The following is a 13648-nucleotide window of genomic DNA, read 5'->3' on the forward strand; positions in this document are numbered from 1 at the left end:
TGTGGTTAGAGGGGAGATTTGGCCACACCGCTGGGCAAAGGGTCAGGCCTTTAAACCTTTCCAATCCCAATTTCATCTTCTGTAATTTGGAAAAAATACAAAGGACGTGCCTTTGAAGAACACTTTGAGATCCAGCAAGGAAAAGCCCTTTGAGAGCAATGAGCATTTGGGGACTCCTCATGTGTGGGGGACAGGTAGCAATCACCACCTAAGCTCCCTCAAAAATGCTTCAGTGCCTTTCTGGGTGAGAGCGGGTCCAGGCCTTGCTGAGGCAGCATTTTGTCCTGTTGCTCCTGGGGATGCCACTGCAACATCCGTTTTTTGGCCCGAGAGACATGTCTACCAGGCTCAGCCCACAGCGTGTTTCGCAAAAGGTCCTATTTTCAGCTTACTATCAGCTGTGCGGAGCTTAAATTGGTGATCCAGAGACACGAGAGTAGGGATTTTTTTTTTTCCTCAATTCCCTGTGGCATTATTGTACCAGTCTTTCGGAGTCATGCTGGCATCAGGACTTGTTCACTCCACCTTTGGCCAAAGGGCTGACTGCCAACAGTTGTAGTGGCCTGTCGAAATACGTATAAAGATGGAAAATTGCAAGAGTCTGTCTGAAGAATGTGTCTTGCCCAACAGCTCTTGGATATTCGCTCCAAAGGGGAGCTCGAGATGGAAATAAATCACCACTAAAATACTAGTGAGTGAAAGGGAATGGTCTCCTGAACGTCTGTGTCCCCTGTTGGCTTAAAATGGGTTACCCTGGGAGGAAATAAGGACTGTGGCAGCTTTTCTTATAGTCACTGGAATAATAACGTGCAAAATTATATTGCCAGGTCTTTGTGACAGCCAAAGACAGGTAAATACTAGAGAGTTGAGCTAGTGGAGGGAGCTTACAGGAGATCTGTGGTCCTGGAAGGACAATGAGGTGCTGTGATGGAGTCAAGCGATTTACACCTACAGGTGCAACTCCGTCGTCCTTCTCCCGAGCTATTCCCATCTGTTACACCTCGCCGTACACTTTGGGTGCAGTTTTTTCGGATCCTGATAGTCTTCTTGCTCTGCGTGCATACGATGCCTGCCACGGTAGGGTCCCAAACTGGGAAGAAGCCTTACAAGTGCCGTGGTAAGCATTAATAAAAGAATAGTAGTCAAAACCTTGGCGTTTAATGGAGGATCACAACTTGTAGGAACCAGAAACACTATCGCCGTAGCCCCAGGTTGGGCAGTGGCTTGAATGTGTGATTTACAGGGGCAAACGGTGATGCCGCGTTCCTGGGGAGGAAGGAAAAACCCAGCCCCAGCCGTGCTCGAGCCCCGGGACAGCGTCTGCGTTTGCGCAGCCTGAGCGCTGGCAGGGAGCTGGCTGCAAGCCTGAGCTTGTCCCGCTCACTTTACCAGGACTTGTCCTGCAACTTTGTCCTCTCCCCTTCAGCTCAGCAAAAGTCAGAAGGCAGAAGTGGACAATGGACGGGAGATAACGTGGCTCTGCTCCCTCCCGCCCCCGCGGGATATTTTCCCCTCCAATGAGACATTCGCCGCAGTGCTGCTTCGATAAACCTTTCTCCAAATTGCCGCGGTTTGTTTTGCTCGGTGGTTACGCGCTTCCCTTGGCGTGGGAGAAATACGGCCCTACCTATTATTAACCCGCAGGTCTGGCATGACTATCCTTGAACAATAACATCCTTTCGAATAACCTACTGTTACTTCACCTGAGCCTGGAAAACACGGGTTGTGTACAGAATAACGCGGGCGGGCGGCAGCCGTCCAGATCTATGCACCCAACAACGATTCGCGATAGCTTGGGCTCCTTTGTTTCTGTTTTTTCCTTAACTTCGCTGCCGCCGCCCCAGGAAGCAACAACGCCCTCCGAGGCCGCCACATTTCTTGTGCGCGTGCCGAGTTTTTGGGACGATGCCTAGTGAACGTTAAACATCTAAAGCTTTGGAGGACGCTGGTTTTTCTCCTGGTCCCGGTTCCATTCAGTGACTTCAGAAGTATTTGGAAGGCATGGGGCTGGTATGCGGGGCTTTGAGTCAGCAAAGTGTACGGCTCTTGCTATTTGTTTCCATACTGTGTTATTCAGCAGCGGAAAATGCCGTATTTGCAAAGCCTGGCAAGCGTCAGCGTTCAGCACCTTCACCCAGGGACGAGGTGTCTGGACATGTATATGAAATTGCCAGTATTTCATATATTGAGACGCATGCGCTCAAGTTGAGCCTATTTGTTTTTATAATTCTTCTCCGGCTTTAAAATATAGAGTTGTTTCCCTGCCTGTGGTTACCCTCCTGTTTATGGATTTTTAAGTTTTCTGTTTCCAGATGGTATTGTTTTTAATAGATTATTGTTTCCAGGACAGTCGCAAACCTTAAAGACACAGGGTTTACGGCGGCCAGGGCTGTTCACCTTAATCCAGGCCATCTCACTCTGCCCAGATTACAACCACAGTACTTGAAAAGGGCCTTTTTCCCCCAATTCCTTCTTCTGGCTCCACTACCAAGAATACGCTGGAACCCCCTTTATGGTGGCTATGAGACCATAGCTTAGTTTGTCTCTCTTCGAGCTGGCCAGGCACCACATCCAGGTCCAGTTCAGCATGTTTTTATTCTGATGCCTACGGTGCAGTGAATTCAGGTTGGAAATAAAAGGCTTCACCTGGTGCTATTGCAGAAGAGCATGCAAGGGGAGTGAGGAGCATCCTGGTGGAAAAGCAAAGCCTCACACCCAACGGGAAGACTCGGCAAGAGGCCTTGGCCAAGCTCACGCTGCCAAATCACCGACGAGCTCCCACCAGCCCACAGGGACCTCCACATCACTGCTGCTTTCCTCCCTGCATCTTTTACTGAGCTGTAACCATCCCCATACCTGGAATACCACAAGCCTTATCACCAGTGATGCAAGAGGCAAACTAGACGATAAGAGCGGGGATTTAATGAGGAGTTTGGACCTGAGTCGACCAGCCTGCAAGATTTGCTTTGTCAAATCACCAAGCAGATGAAACAGGGAAAATACTCAGTCAAACTGGGGGGTGGGGGAAGCGCTGATTTTCTATGTGCTGTGCATGGGACTTGTGCTTTGCACAACGTGTCACCCTCTGCCCATGGCGCCCACAGCGGGGCTCTCTGTCCTCTCTAGGGCCTTGTGTCCTCACCCTTCACAACCAAATTTAGCCCTGAGAGTGCAGGAGCCACTCACATGAGCATGGATGTAACAGGAGCCACCAGCTGCCCCTTGGGAGGCACTTTCCAATCCTGGCTCGTAAGCCGTGGCACTGGCGAGGCTCTCTCAGCGTCACAGAATGGCCAGGGTTGGAAGGGACCTCTGGAGATCATCTAGTCCAACCCCCCTGCTCAAGCAGGGTCATCTAAAGCACATTGCCCAGGATCGTGTCCAGGCGGGTTTTGAATATCTCCAGCGAAGGAGACTCCACAACCTCTCTGGGCAACCTGTTCCCGTGCTCAGTCACCCTCACAGGAAAAAAGTTTTCCCTCGTGTTCCTCTCATAGGTCTTCTGCACGTTCCCTGACGAAGGTCTACCCATCACAGACCCAAATGTATTTTTAGCATTTTGGGCAGAGGTAGCAGAAAGGTGCAAAGGTGCAAGAGGATTCATCTGCCTTTCAGCCCTTTCTTCACTTTGGTGCTTTTTCCTGGCTCGTTGGTGAAAGTTCACCGTCCACATAATGCCTCTGGAAGCAGTGTCACTGGCTCATGCGTTGCCCGACTGACCGACCGGGACTTTGAGCCAAAAAAATCACCCGGATTGGGGAGAAAGGGTGCATTTTCACACCTGCACGTTATCGCCTGCTTTTCTGCAGGGCTCCAAATCAAACCGAGAGCTGCGTAAGCCCTGGGTATGGAGAGGGAAACTGAGGCACAAGGGCAGGTGCTTGCTATGGCACCCAGCCATCCCCTTCTTATTCCTTTGGAAAAAAATTGCACTGAATTTAGGGGGATACTGGAACGTCACACTCGTCCTTCACTATTTTCCCTTGTGCTCATCATCTTCAAAGATCCCCTTGGTCACTCCTGCTTGGTGTCTGCGGCTTTTGGTGTGATCATACAGATCCTGTTTATAATGCACATGAGGAAATGTTTAGTGCCTGGATTAGATGTTCTGTGCATGCTTTCGAGCTAGGCATTTTAATTTTAGGAGATTTGTCCGGTCCTTTCCAATGCGCCATCCTCAGAGGACTCTTTTTCATATGGGCTGAAACTGGCCACGGTTCAGACATGCAGAATAAGCAAGGACCAGGGTATCTTTGAACCTATCAGCAAACTTCACAGCCCATCATCACTCGTTGCACAGGCTACAACTGCAGAGAGTATATGTCGAAAGACATGTTCCCAAGCCCCAAGGTATCTACTATGTTTTTCCTTCAGAAAATTAACTCAGAAAAGGGTTGTTTGCTTGGATACGACAGAGTTTTGGAAAGCCTTTTCTGCAGACGGTGTCGGTACCGCAGGTGCATGTCATTGCATCCCTGGGACTTTTTTATTTAGCCGCCCCCCAAGAAAGAAGCCCAGACACAACACATATTCAACAAACAGACAGCATTCATTCAGCCTGGTCTCCCTCGTGGCAATGCACCTGGGACAAACCTGGAAACCCCCACGTTTCAATCTGAGCCGCGTTCCCAGGGTTTTGCCTTTCCCCTATGGGCATCCCCCAGGTTTTTCCTGGTCCTTTCTGACTGCTGTATGAACGCCGCGGTCCCCCATCCCGTTTTCAGTATAGACACCGCCGCTTATTTTGCTACTATTACGGCAAAAAGTGTGTCCTGCACGACTTGCTGGTTAATGGTACAACTTGAGCCCAAGGCAGGAATCAGCTCTTCTCATTGCACGGGGTTTTTTGTGTTCGCAGAGCTACAAGTTATTTAACTTGACAGCAGTTTTGAGATGGAGCCTCTTCTCCTTTTGAACTGCACTTGTACCTCTTTTTTCACAAGTGGAAGCAAAGTTCAGGCCAAAACTGCAGCAGGTGCTTTACAGTAAACGTTTTGTTGGAGGGTGTTAAAAAAAATCAAAAAAAAACCCCACCCACCCTTCCCCCCCCCACCAAGACAGATAGCAAGATTTATGCAAGTCCCTGAGCAAAGCCAAATTTTGGCTGTTGGCAGCTAGTCTGGGTCTAGCTGCCTAGTTACAGTCTAAAATTAGAGCACCTAAAAATTAACTGTGCAGCTAACGAACTTTGGTCCCTGTGCTGAGCAATGGCTGAAGAATTGGTAAGAGACACTTAACCAGCCCCATTTTTAATCTAATTTTTTCAGAGCAAAACTTGGTGAAAAAAAAAGGAAAAGATGATTTTAGTGTTTTTCTCAATTATGATTGCTTCCTTTTCTAAGCAGGGTGTGGGAAAAAGAGGCATGGGAAAATGGTTAAGTATAAAGGGGAAAAAATGAAATTTCACCATGCTGAAAGGTGGGAAACCTGCACATTCTTTCAGGCAGCATCTCATTAGTCTCATTTTCCATTTCTCCAAAAAAAATGGAGCCTTTTTAGCCCTTCCCAGTAACTAAGGCTGTATTTTTCTAGTGGTGTCAGAAAACAGAGAAGTGAGGCTAAAAAGGCAAAGAGGACCCTGGCCGTGTCTCCTGGACTTGGCTGAGCCTAGAGGAAAGCAGTGACCAGATTCAGCTGCCCTGGTGGAGCTCAGCACCTGGGAAATTAAGTTACTCCCTTTCACACAGGCAACCTCGACTTTATGGGAAGAGGTTTCAGGCTTTATCCTTCGAGATAGGCTCCTGCAAGCCGACGGGTCGTGTGATCTATTGCAGGTCCTCCCTTCTGCCTGGAGAAGAGCTGATGTTCCTTAGAAATTAGGAGGCTGCTTCTAATCTTTGTAACATCCCAGACATTTTTTAGAGTTAGAAAGAAGATGCTCGATGCTTAATGCAAGAGGATGCTCAGCGCTCTTGAGAGCTCAAGGATCCCAGTCCAGACATGTCACAGCTGGAATTTCCTCTGGCTGGGAAAGGTGCAAGCCAGCTCAGCCCATCCTCAGTCTGCGGGAAGAGAGGAGGGAGCTTGTGTGAGCTGCTTTGCAAGGGGGCAAAGCAACCAAGGAGAACTGCATGGTATCCACCGAATGATTTTCCCCACTATATGGCTGAACCCGCAGGCTTCGGGATGCTCTGCTGTCCACCTACCTGTACCCTGGACTTGTCCCAGAGGTCCATGTTGGTCTGCCCAAACTCATCTGAGACCGAACCAAATGGTTTCTGCTGACAAGGGGCTGGGAGCCAACCACGTGGAAGTCAGACCGGGTGAATCTTCTTTCTAAGGACATCCCACGCTCACAGCACTAAACATATTGGAGATTTGGGCTCAGACCAGGAGCATCACCTGCATGAGGAAACATCAGTAAGAAGATCTTGCAGACCCTCAGAGCTCAGCACCTCCGTTCATTGCGGCACAGGGTGGGCAGCGGGTGACCCTGCGTGCATGTGGCTGACGTGAGTCCTTGCAGGAAGCCTGCATGGCTGCTAAACCTGCTCTTCAGTGCTGGCAGGTCTCCCAAACACTCAGCAAAGGGCTTTGGCCTCCTTTTCTACAGCAAATTTCATCATTTCTACCAGAGATCTATTCTTTTCTCAGTATTTTTAGAAGTTTTCCCACTTGGCTAAAACTGGCTGCAACTTCTTTTATTGGCTTCAAGGCAGAATCAGTCTATTTTTTTCCCCAAAAAATCCCCAACTGACTGCGGTAGTCCTAAAACTACTGGTGTGTAGCTACTGCCACATAAATCAGTAAAAATGATCTTGCACAAGACAGATGTTAAACTTACCAGGACTTCCAAAAGAGGCCATATCTGCTGCAAAGACTCATTTAGGAGCACTCACCTTTGAGGAAAGCTGCAATCAGACTTGTGTGCACTAATAATATCTTGCGAGTGTAGTTTTGACTCCTTTCACTCCTGTGCCAGAGTTTTTCCCTGGTGAAATGCAGGGAGAGCATCAAATGTTGGAAGTGCAGCAGAAGGCATGAATGCTCTTGCTCTAAGTGCCTCTGTGTGTCCAAAGCTGAAATTTTTGCTTCTCTACACAACTGAAACACCTCAAGGAAGGTTTTAGGGATTGTTTGCAATGTTTTGGGGGTTGCTTGCAATGTTTCAGTTTGCTATTTCAGAACACGTGTGCTCACTAGCTGCTGAATTTACATGAATGAACAATAAGCATGGGGTAAAATTAGGGTTGCTTTCACAAAGAAAAGAATCGTGTTCTCAATTACAAAATTGGAAATGCAGCTGCAAAGAAAGGATGAAACCACTAGAGCAAAGACCCAGGAGCTACCTGACATTTCCCCTCTTGCTCTTCACACTACTTGGATTTCTCCTTAGGCACTTGTTAGCTAAGACAGCAAAGGACCCTGCTTAGCACTAGGCCACTAAACCATATTTCTCTCTAGAACTTTTACTCCCATGCATGCAAGAGTACTTTCTATTCACTGCTGAATTTCCAAGCACATCTCCAGAATCCCTTTGCTATTAATGCCCAGGTAAAAATGCCTCCCTCTGATGAACGGAAGAAGATCTTGGAATAGAAATTCATCTCCTTCCCCCAGGAAGCCAGTTGAACTGCATGGATGAACTATCTCTGCAGTGAGATGCAGGGCAGAAGGGATTTGGGAACATCATGCCGGAGTCTATCTTTTGATTGCTCCTGGCAGAGCCAATCTGAAAAATAACCTGAACCTTTCCATGGTATTATAGTAGCTTGCAATTTATGTGCTAATGAACACTACACAATTTCTAAAACACTCCTGGCAGTCCTACAGTTCCAGGTATGCTCTGGGCTTTCTGTAGAGCTCCCAAGTGACAGATCAATGACCTGGAGTGTTGACGTCTCACCAGAGGTGCCTCAGTCCCCCATTGCAGTAAGTTTAGGGGGTTGTGTCACAGCCAAATATAAAACAACTCAGAATTAACAAAGTCTGCAGGGAAAAGGTACCCGCCTTATTTCATAACTCCTTTGGGTCCCAGAAGAGCCATTCCACAGATGCATGTGGCCAGTAGGCACCAGACAGACCCTGTTCTGCAACCCTTTCCTCACCACACAGTCCCGCTGACTTCAGCAAGACTGTTCCTACAAGTGCTCTCTCTGCACCCTGTGGTTGCAGCATCAGGCCAGTAAATGGGGTGTAAGAGTACTCACCAGTCTCAACATCGGGATCTAGAAGCTGGAGGACTAAATCTTAACCCCTCATCTTAGATTCTCTTTATGGAGCGTCCACATAGCTCTTCATCTCATCCTATGACACTGTTGTATCCACAGAAAAAACAACCCATATAGACGTAGATTTAGATCTAGGTATAGATACATATATGCAGAGAGAGAGAGAAGGAGAAATATCAGTCTAGAAAGAAACAGTCCACAAAAGTTGAAATGACTATTTTTTTGAAAGCAAGTAGAATTGCTGACTTCTTATTTAAAAATGAGAAATAAAGGGGTGATGACCAGATTTGACAGGTATTTAGTGTAAAACTTGCTCCTTTCCTTGAAAGGTGCAAGTAACGCAGATGAAAGAAGAGTGCTTTTCATGTTAGCCTCATGGCTCAGTAGCTTCTGCAGCCTCATCTCTTGTTTGGATAGGTGTCTCTCTTAGCCTTTATTTCCCCTCCCCCTCCTTCTCAATCTGCCAGTCTAGTTGGCATCAGCTCTTCTTGCAGAGGCGCTCGCAATCCTGTTGTATCAGAGCCCCTTGTGTCAGGGCTGTCCATGCCCTTCGGCTGAGGACAGAGATGGGATGGATTCCACATCTAGCTCAGAGTATCTGTGCAGGCAAAGGTCAGTGCTGCCCTGGCCTGTTGAGTGGGTGGTGTCAGGACTTGCTCCTCTTTGTCCCTTTGTCCCTTTAGGGCTGGGCAAGGCTGACATAGCAGCACTGAGACAAGGAGGAGTGTGGCCACCTCTATATCTCAGCCTGGACCCTGCGTGTGGGCCTCTGACCGTGCCCTGCCCAGAGCGGTGAAAGCTGGAAGCTCCTGCAATGTGAAACTGGCAGTGGGAAGGGGTGTAAAGAGAAGAGGTAATGGAGACCAGATAACTAGCAAGTGAATGCAGGATCTGCAGGAGTCAGGCCCTCAGGGTGGTCTGTGCGCGCAGCTTGGCTCTGCTGGCCATCCAGCCCTGACACACTGGGGTCTGCAGAAAGGACGCTTCTGCCAGACATGGCTCCTTCCTCTCCATCGCACCCTTCCCTCTCCACTCTGGTCTCTTCCCTCAAATTCAGAAAATGCTCTCCTTGGTGGTAGCCCCCATAAGGCCACCTTCCCCAGGCCAACCCAGGGCTTTCCACTGCTGCAGGGGATCCCTGCAGACTGCTAGACCAGTATCCGGGGTGTAGGGTGAACCACTTGGACCAGTATGCACAGGATCTCTCCCTTGGGCTCTGTCTTGGGCTTCCCAAGCCTTTGAGGAAGGTCTGGGGAGACAAATACACGTTATAGGTTTAAATACAGGAACAACTGAGTGAAATGTGAAGGCTTGTGAGATATGAAATATCATAAAGCCTATGGATTTCCTGCTGTTTCCCAGATATCTTCTTTCTCCTTTGCTCTGTAATTTAAAATTTGAGTAAGCTACTCCTCTTCCACACCTCAATATCGGGGTAGGATTTCAGGCTAACCATCTGAGGTCATGTATATATCACGAGGTGATTTGCTCTTGCTTGGCGAGACGGGATAGAAGACTGCAAATTTAAACTGATGCAGTTGTGCTGGAATTGTACATCCTGTACCCCATTCTAAAGGATTGTTCTGATGACAGATCATCTCTGGTTGATTTAGTTTACTGTTCTTGGGAAGGGTTTTAAGCCACATTTTATAAAGCCGACATAAGCAAGGATATTCTCCTGTATGTCACTTGTGTAACAGCACAAACGTATTCCTGTACAGCCCCACCAGCCAAGTGGGGATGGGATCTGAGGAAGGAGCTGGTATGTGTGCTTGGGTGTTTCTGAGGGCACGGGAGCTTGTGTATGCATTGGGTCAGGCTGATGGTGCATCAGCCCATGTACTAGCTCCACTGATAGTCAGTAGTAGTACTTAGAAACAGAAGAAAAGCCTGGATGCTGTCATCCCCTCCATCATCTTTTCCCAGGTGAGAAGTCCTACAGTTGCCTTCCTTGTATGGCAGCCGTTCATATCTCTGATTATCCTTGTTGTCTTCCTCAGACCAGAACTTCATTCAATATTAGAAGTAAGCAAGCAGACTTGCAAGCAAGCAAGCATGAGTTTATTCAGGAGCACAGAGATGTTTTTTCTCTTTCATTCTTTATTCCATTCCTAATAATCCATATTATCCTATTTGCTTTTTTAACCAGCGCTAGGCAGAGAGCTGACATTCTCAGAGAACGATCCACAAGGACCCCAACATCTCTTTCCCAAAGAGATCTTGTAACAAATTTGAAGTCTAGATGTGTGAAAGTTTCTAACTGTGGAAATAATACCAGCTGTCAATGTGAAAGATTTTGTAAAAGATGTTTTCCAAGAAAATTGGAGAAAAGTATTCATGGGATTTACTGTTACATACAAAGATATCACCTGGTCAGGAAGATGCAGACTGCAAAATGCTAGGAAAGTGTCCTGGAAGAGCACTATGCTGTGCCTGTCCTGTTCTTCCCAGACACACACTGTTGGTCATCAACAGAGAAAAGATGCTGATGTAGATGGACTTCTGCTCTCAACCAATAAAACTGGACTATGATCCTAACCTATGGATGGGAGGGGATTTGGGACGAGAGAGCTGAAGTTCGAAATGCCCTGCATGTGCTGGAAAAACAGCTTTTGAGTCAATGTGGCCTACTCACAGCTCATCAGTGGGAGGAGAAAAGAGACCTGGACTCCAGACCCCTTCTATCTAGTCTTCAGAGAGCTCGGACCTGGGGCATAACTTTGAAAGACCTCAAACAGTATATATCAGCCAAATCTTAGGGCAAGAGCTAGAGAACTGAAGGGAGCACTAAGTCCTCAAAGCCAGCTGCCTTCATCTCCCACACTGGGGATGCCTGGATTCTGGCCTTCACACTATGAGTGAACTCTTAAGTTTCATTGAAAGCCTTATTTTGGTGAGGAGGCTTTCTGCCACCTCACCTTCTTTCGTATTCACCAGCCCAGAGCAGTAGAGGCATGCAAAACCCAGTTACAAAGTAAAAACATTGGACATTGGTGTCAGTAGGAAGGAAGAGGTATTGAACCTCTAGCAGGTCAGGCTAAATCCAGCCTCCAAAGACCTACTGAAGCATATTAGCTAAGGCACATCCTGGGGGAAATCCTCTTAGGGCAATGGAGGTGAGAATGCAAATGATGTTACTGTTCCTAATACTGCAGTCATAGAAAAATAGAGCTGGAAAAGGATATTAAGAAGTCAGTTGGGCCATGCCCTTTATCACAGATCTCAAGAGGATCAAGTCCATCTGGTTTCATGGTGACAGACACGATGTTAATATACTTTTAAAGACCGTCAGCGATGGAGATATCACAACCTTTCTAGCCAATATATTCCTAATCCAAATCTTCCTCGATATAATTAGGCCCATGACTTTTTGTCCCATCCACCACAGACATTCCCTTCTCTGCAGCTGTCTTCTATTTTCATGCCTCTTCTCCATCCACACTTTTGTAGACTATACCATGTCAATTGGTTAAGATGGATCCAGCATAACCTCCACAATCAGCTGTGCTAGCATAGGTGTTTGTGTGTGCATATATATATATATATATATATATATATATCTGTGCATGTGTGTATATGTATATATATTTATATCTATATATGTATCCATATATTGATAATCATTTCAACTTCTGGAGTTGAGGAATATGGGGTTATCAAGGCCGCCCTGAGTCAGAAAGTACTTACAATGAAGAAGAACTGTTGGAAATTGGCCCATGAGAGGAGTGTGTACCTCTTTCTATTTATACTTATCTATGCTTATACCTAAGCTATTGGTCTCTTCTTGAGCATCCCAAAAACACTAGTCCGTTGGTAACCAAGAAATTTCCTGTATGGTGGATCGCTGAAATGCAGATAACGGTTTCAGAAAATGACTAGGGAAGGATCGAGCAGGGCACACAGGGCATTTTTCTGCTTTCTTTCTTTGCATGTGTTTGTGAGCCAAATCGGTCCCTGTCCTCACTTAGAGCAGCCTTGGGGTTGCTATAATTTCCATCCCACTCTCCCTTGCTCTCCTCTTGGCCTAGAGAAGTGAAGAATAGCTGAAGAACAGCATGCTGCAGCTGTGTGTCTTTTCCTTCTCAGGAGACAGCCTAATACAAGTAGCAGAGCCTTATTACACAGGAAATTGTATAAACTAATTTATTAGCATAAATTAACCTCTGTCCTGGCTGCCTTGGAGTCACTTTCTCGCCAAGAAAACTTCTCTGTCTCCCTCTTAGGGCTCCATCCTGTGAGGGGGTAGGATCCCGAGCCACAGAGGACGCAGAAAAGTGCTTATCCTACCCATCTCATTTTTTTGCCAGATCTTTGCAATTTGGGTACCCTGAATCATGCGAACTGCGGTGCACTCTTTGGCAGTGGACGGAGCTAGGCTGGTCAGCCGCCGTCAGGATGAGACCATAAAATCATGTTCGGGGCTCGGGGGTGTCTCCTGCTGGAGCAGCTCAGAGTGGAGGACATCTAAAGAGATGTATTTGGTAGCAGAAATGGGCCAGATTCCTGCCCCCAACCTTAGCTTTGGGGCTTAGCTGTAAGAGGGAGGTCAGTGCTGGCATTAAGACTTGGGGAGACAGGATGCAGGATTCAGTTCTCAGCCTTGCTGCAGGCTTCCTGCAACCCAGAGCAGATCAGTGAGGATGAGATTCGAGGCGGTGTAGGCACGGGGTCATGCTTATTCTTGCTCTCTGGCCCTGAGATGCTGCCAGGCCCAGGTTCACAGCAGCCCAGTGTCAGCAGAGGCGTTAAAGGAGCTCCTGCTCCCTGGCTCCAGGGATTACGGATCGTATTTACTTGTAAAGTGCTTGGCAGTTCTTGGAAGCAAGATGCACCGTGGGATTTGTAGGTATTGCCACGGGCCTGATATAAAATGCAACATGGAAAAACTGTAACCCCACTCACTCCTCCATCTGGGGGACAAACAGTGACTCCTGGCGAGTGATGACAAGATGATACCAAGTCTCTAGAGTCAGGATTTTGAGTTACTAATGGATAAAATGAGGTATCTAATCTTACTGAGAGATCCTGCCACGAGGCGGCTTAAAGGATCCCCTTTTTAGCTGGTACAAGCTAAGCACTTTGTAAACAGTTTTCAAAATCCTGACCTTACGGTATCTCCTCAGTGGAAGAACCCTATAGCTTTGTTTATCTTCTCTTGGCAAAGCAGGGTTGTTCTTTGAGTTCAAAGTACTCCGTGATGTGGAGTTGAATGCCTCCAGGGTGCACACGCACCCTTGGCCGTGACTCATTTGTTTGCAAGAAGCAACTGAGTTCTGCTCTTGCTGATTCCCTGACGGTGGTGGAGATAAAAGCACTACTTGCTTGCATATGCATCCCTTGAATTTTAAGTGAATTTACAGGATAGTAACGCACGACCCCCAGTCTTCCCCACGACCCAGGCGTGCATTTTTTTCTGTCCATGCATGTTTTTTCTGTGCGTGCATCTTCCACGAGCATTTCTCACACATGTAAGTGAC

The sequence above is a fragment of the Struthio camelus genome, chromosome 1 (assembly GCF_040807025.1).
Source record: "Struthio camelus isolate bStrCam1 chromosome 1, bStrCam1.hap1, whole genome shotgun sequence".
Lineage (NCBI taxonomy): Eukaryota > Metazoa > Chordata > Aves > Struthioniformes > Struthionidae > Struthio > Struthio camelus.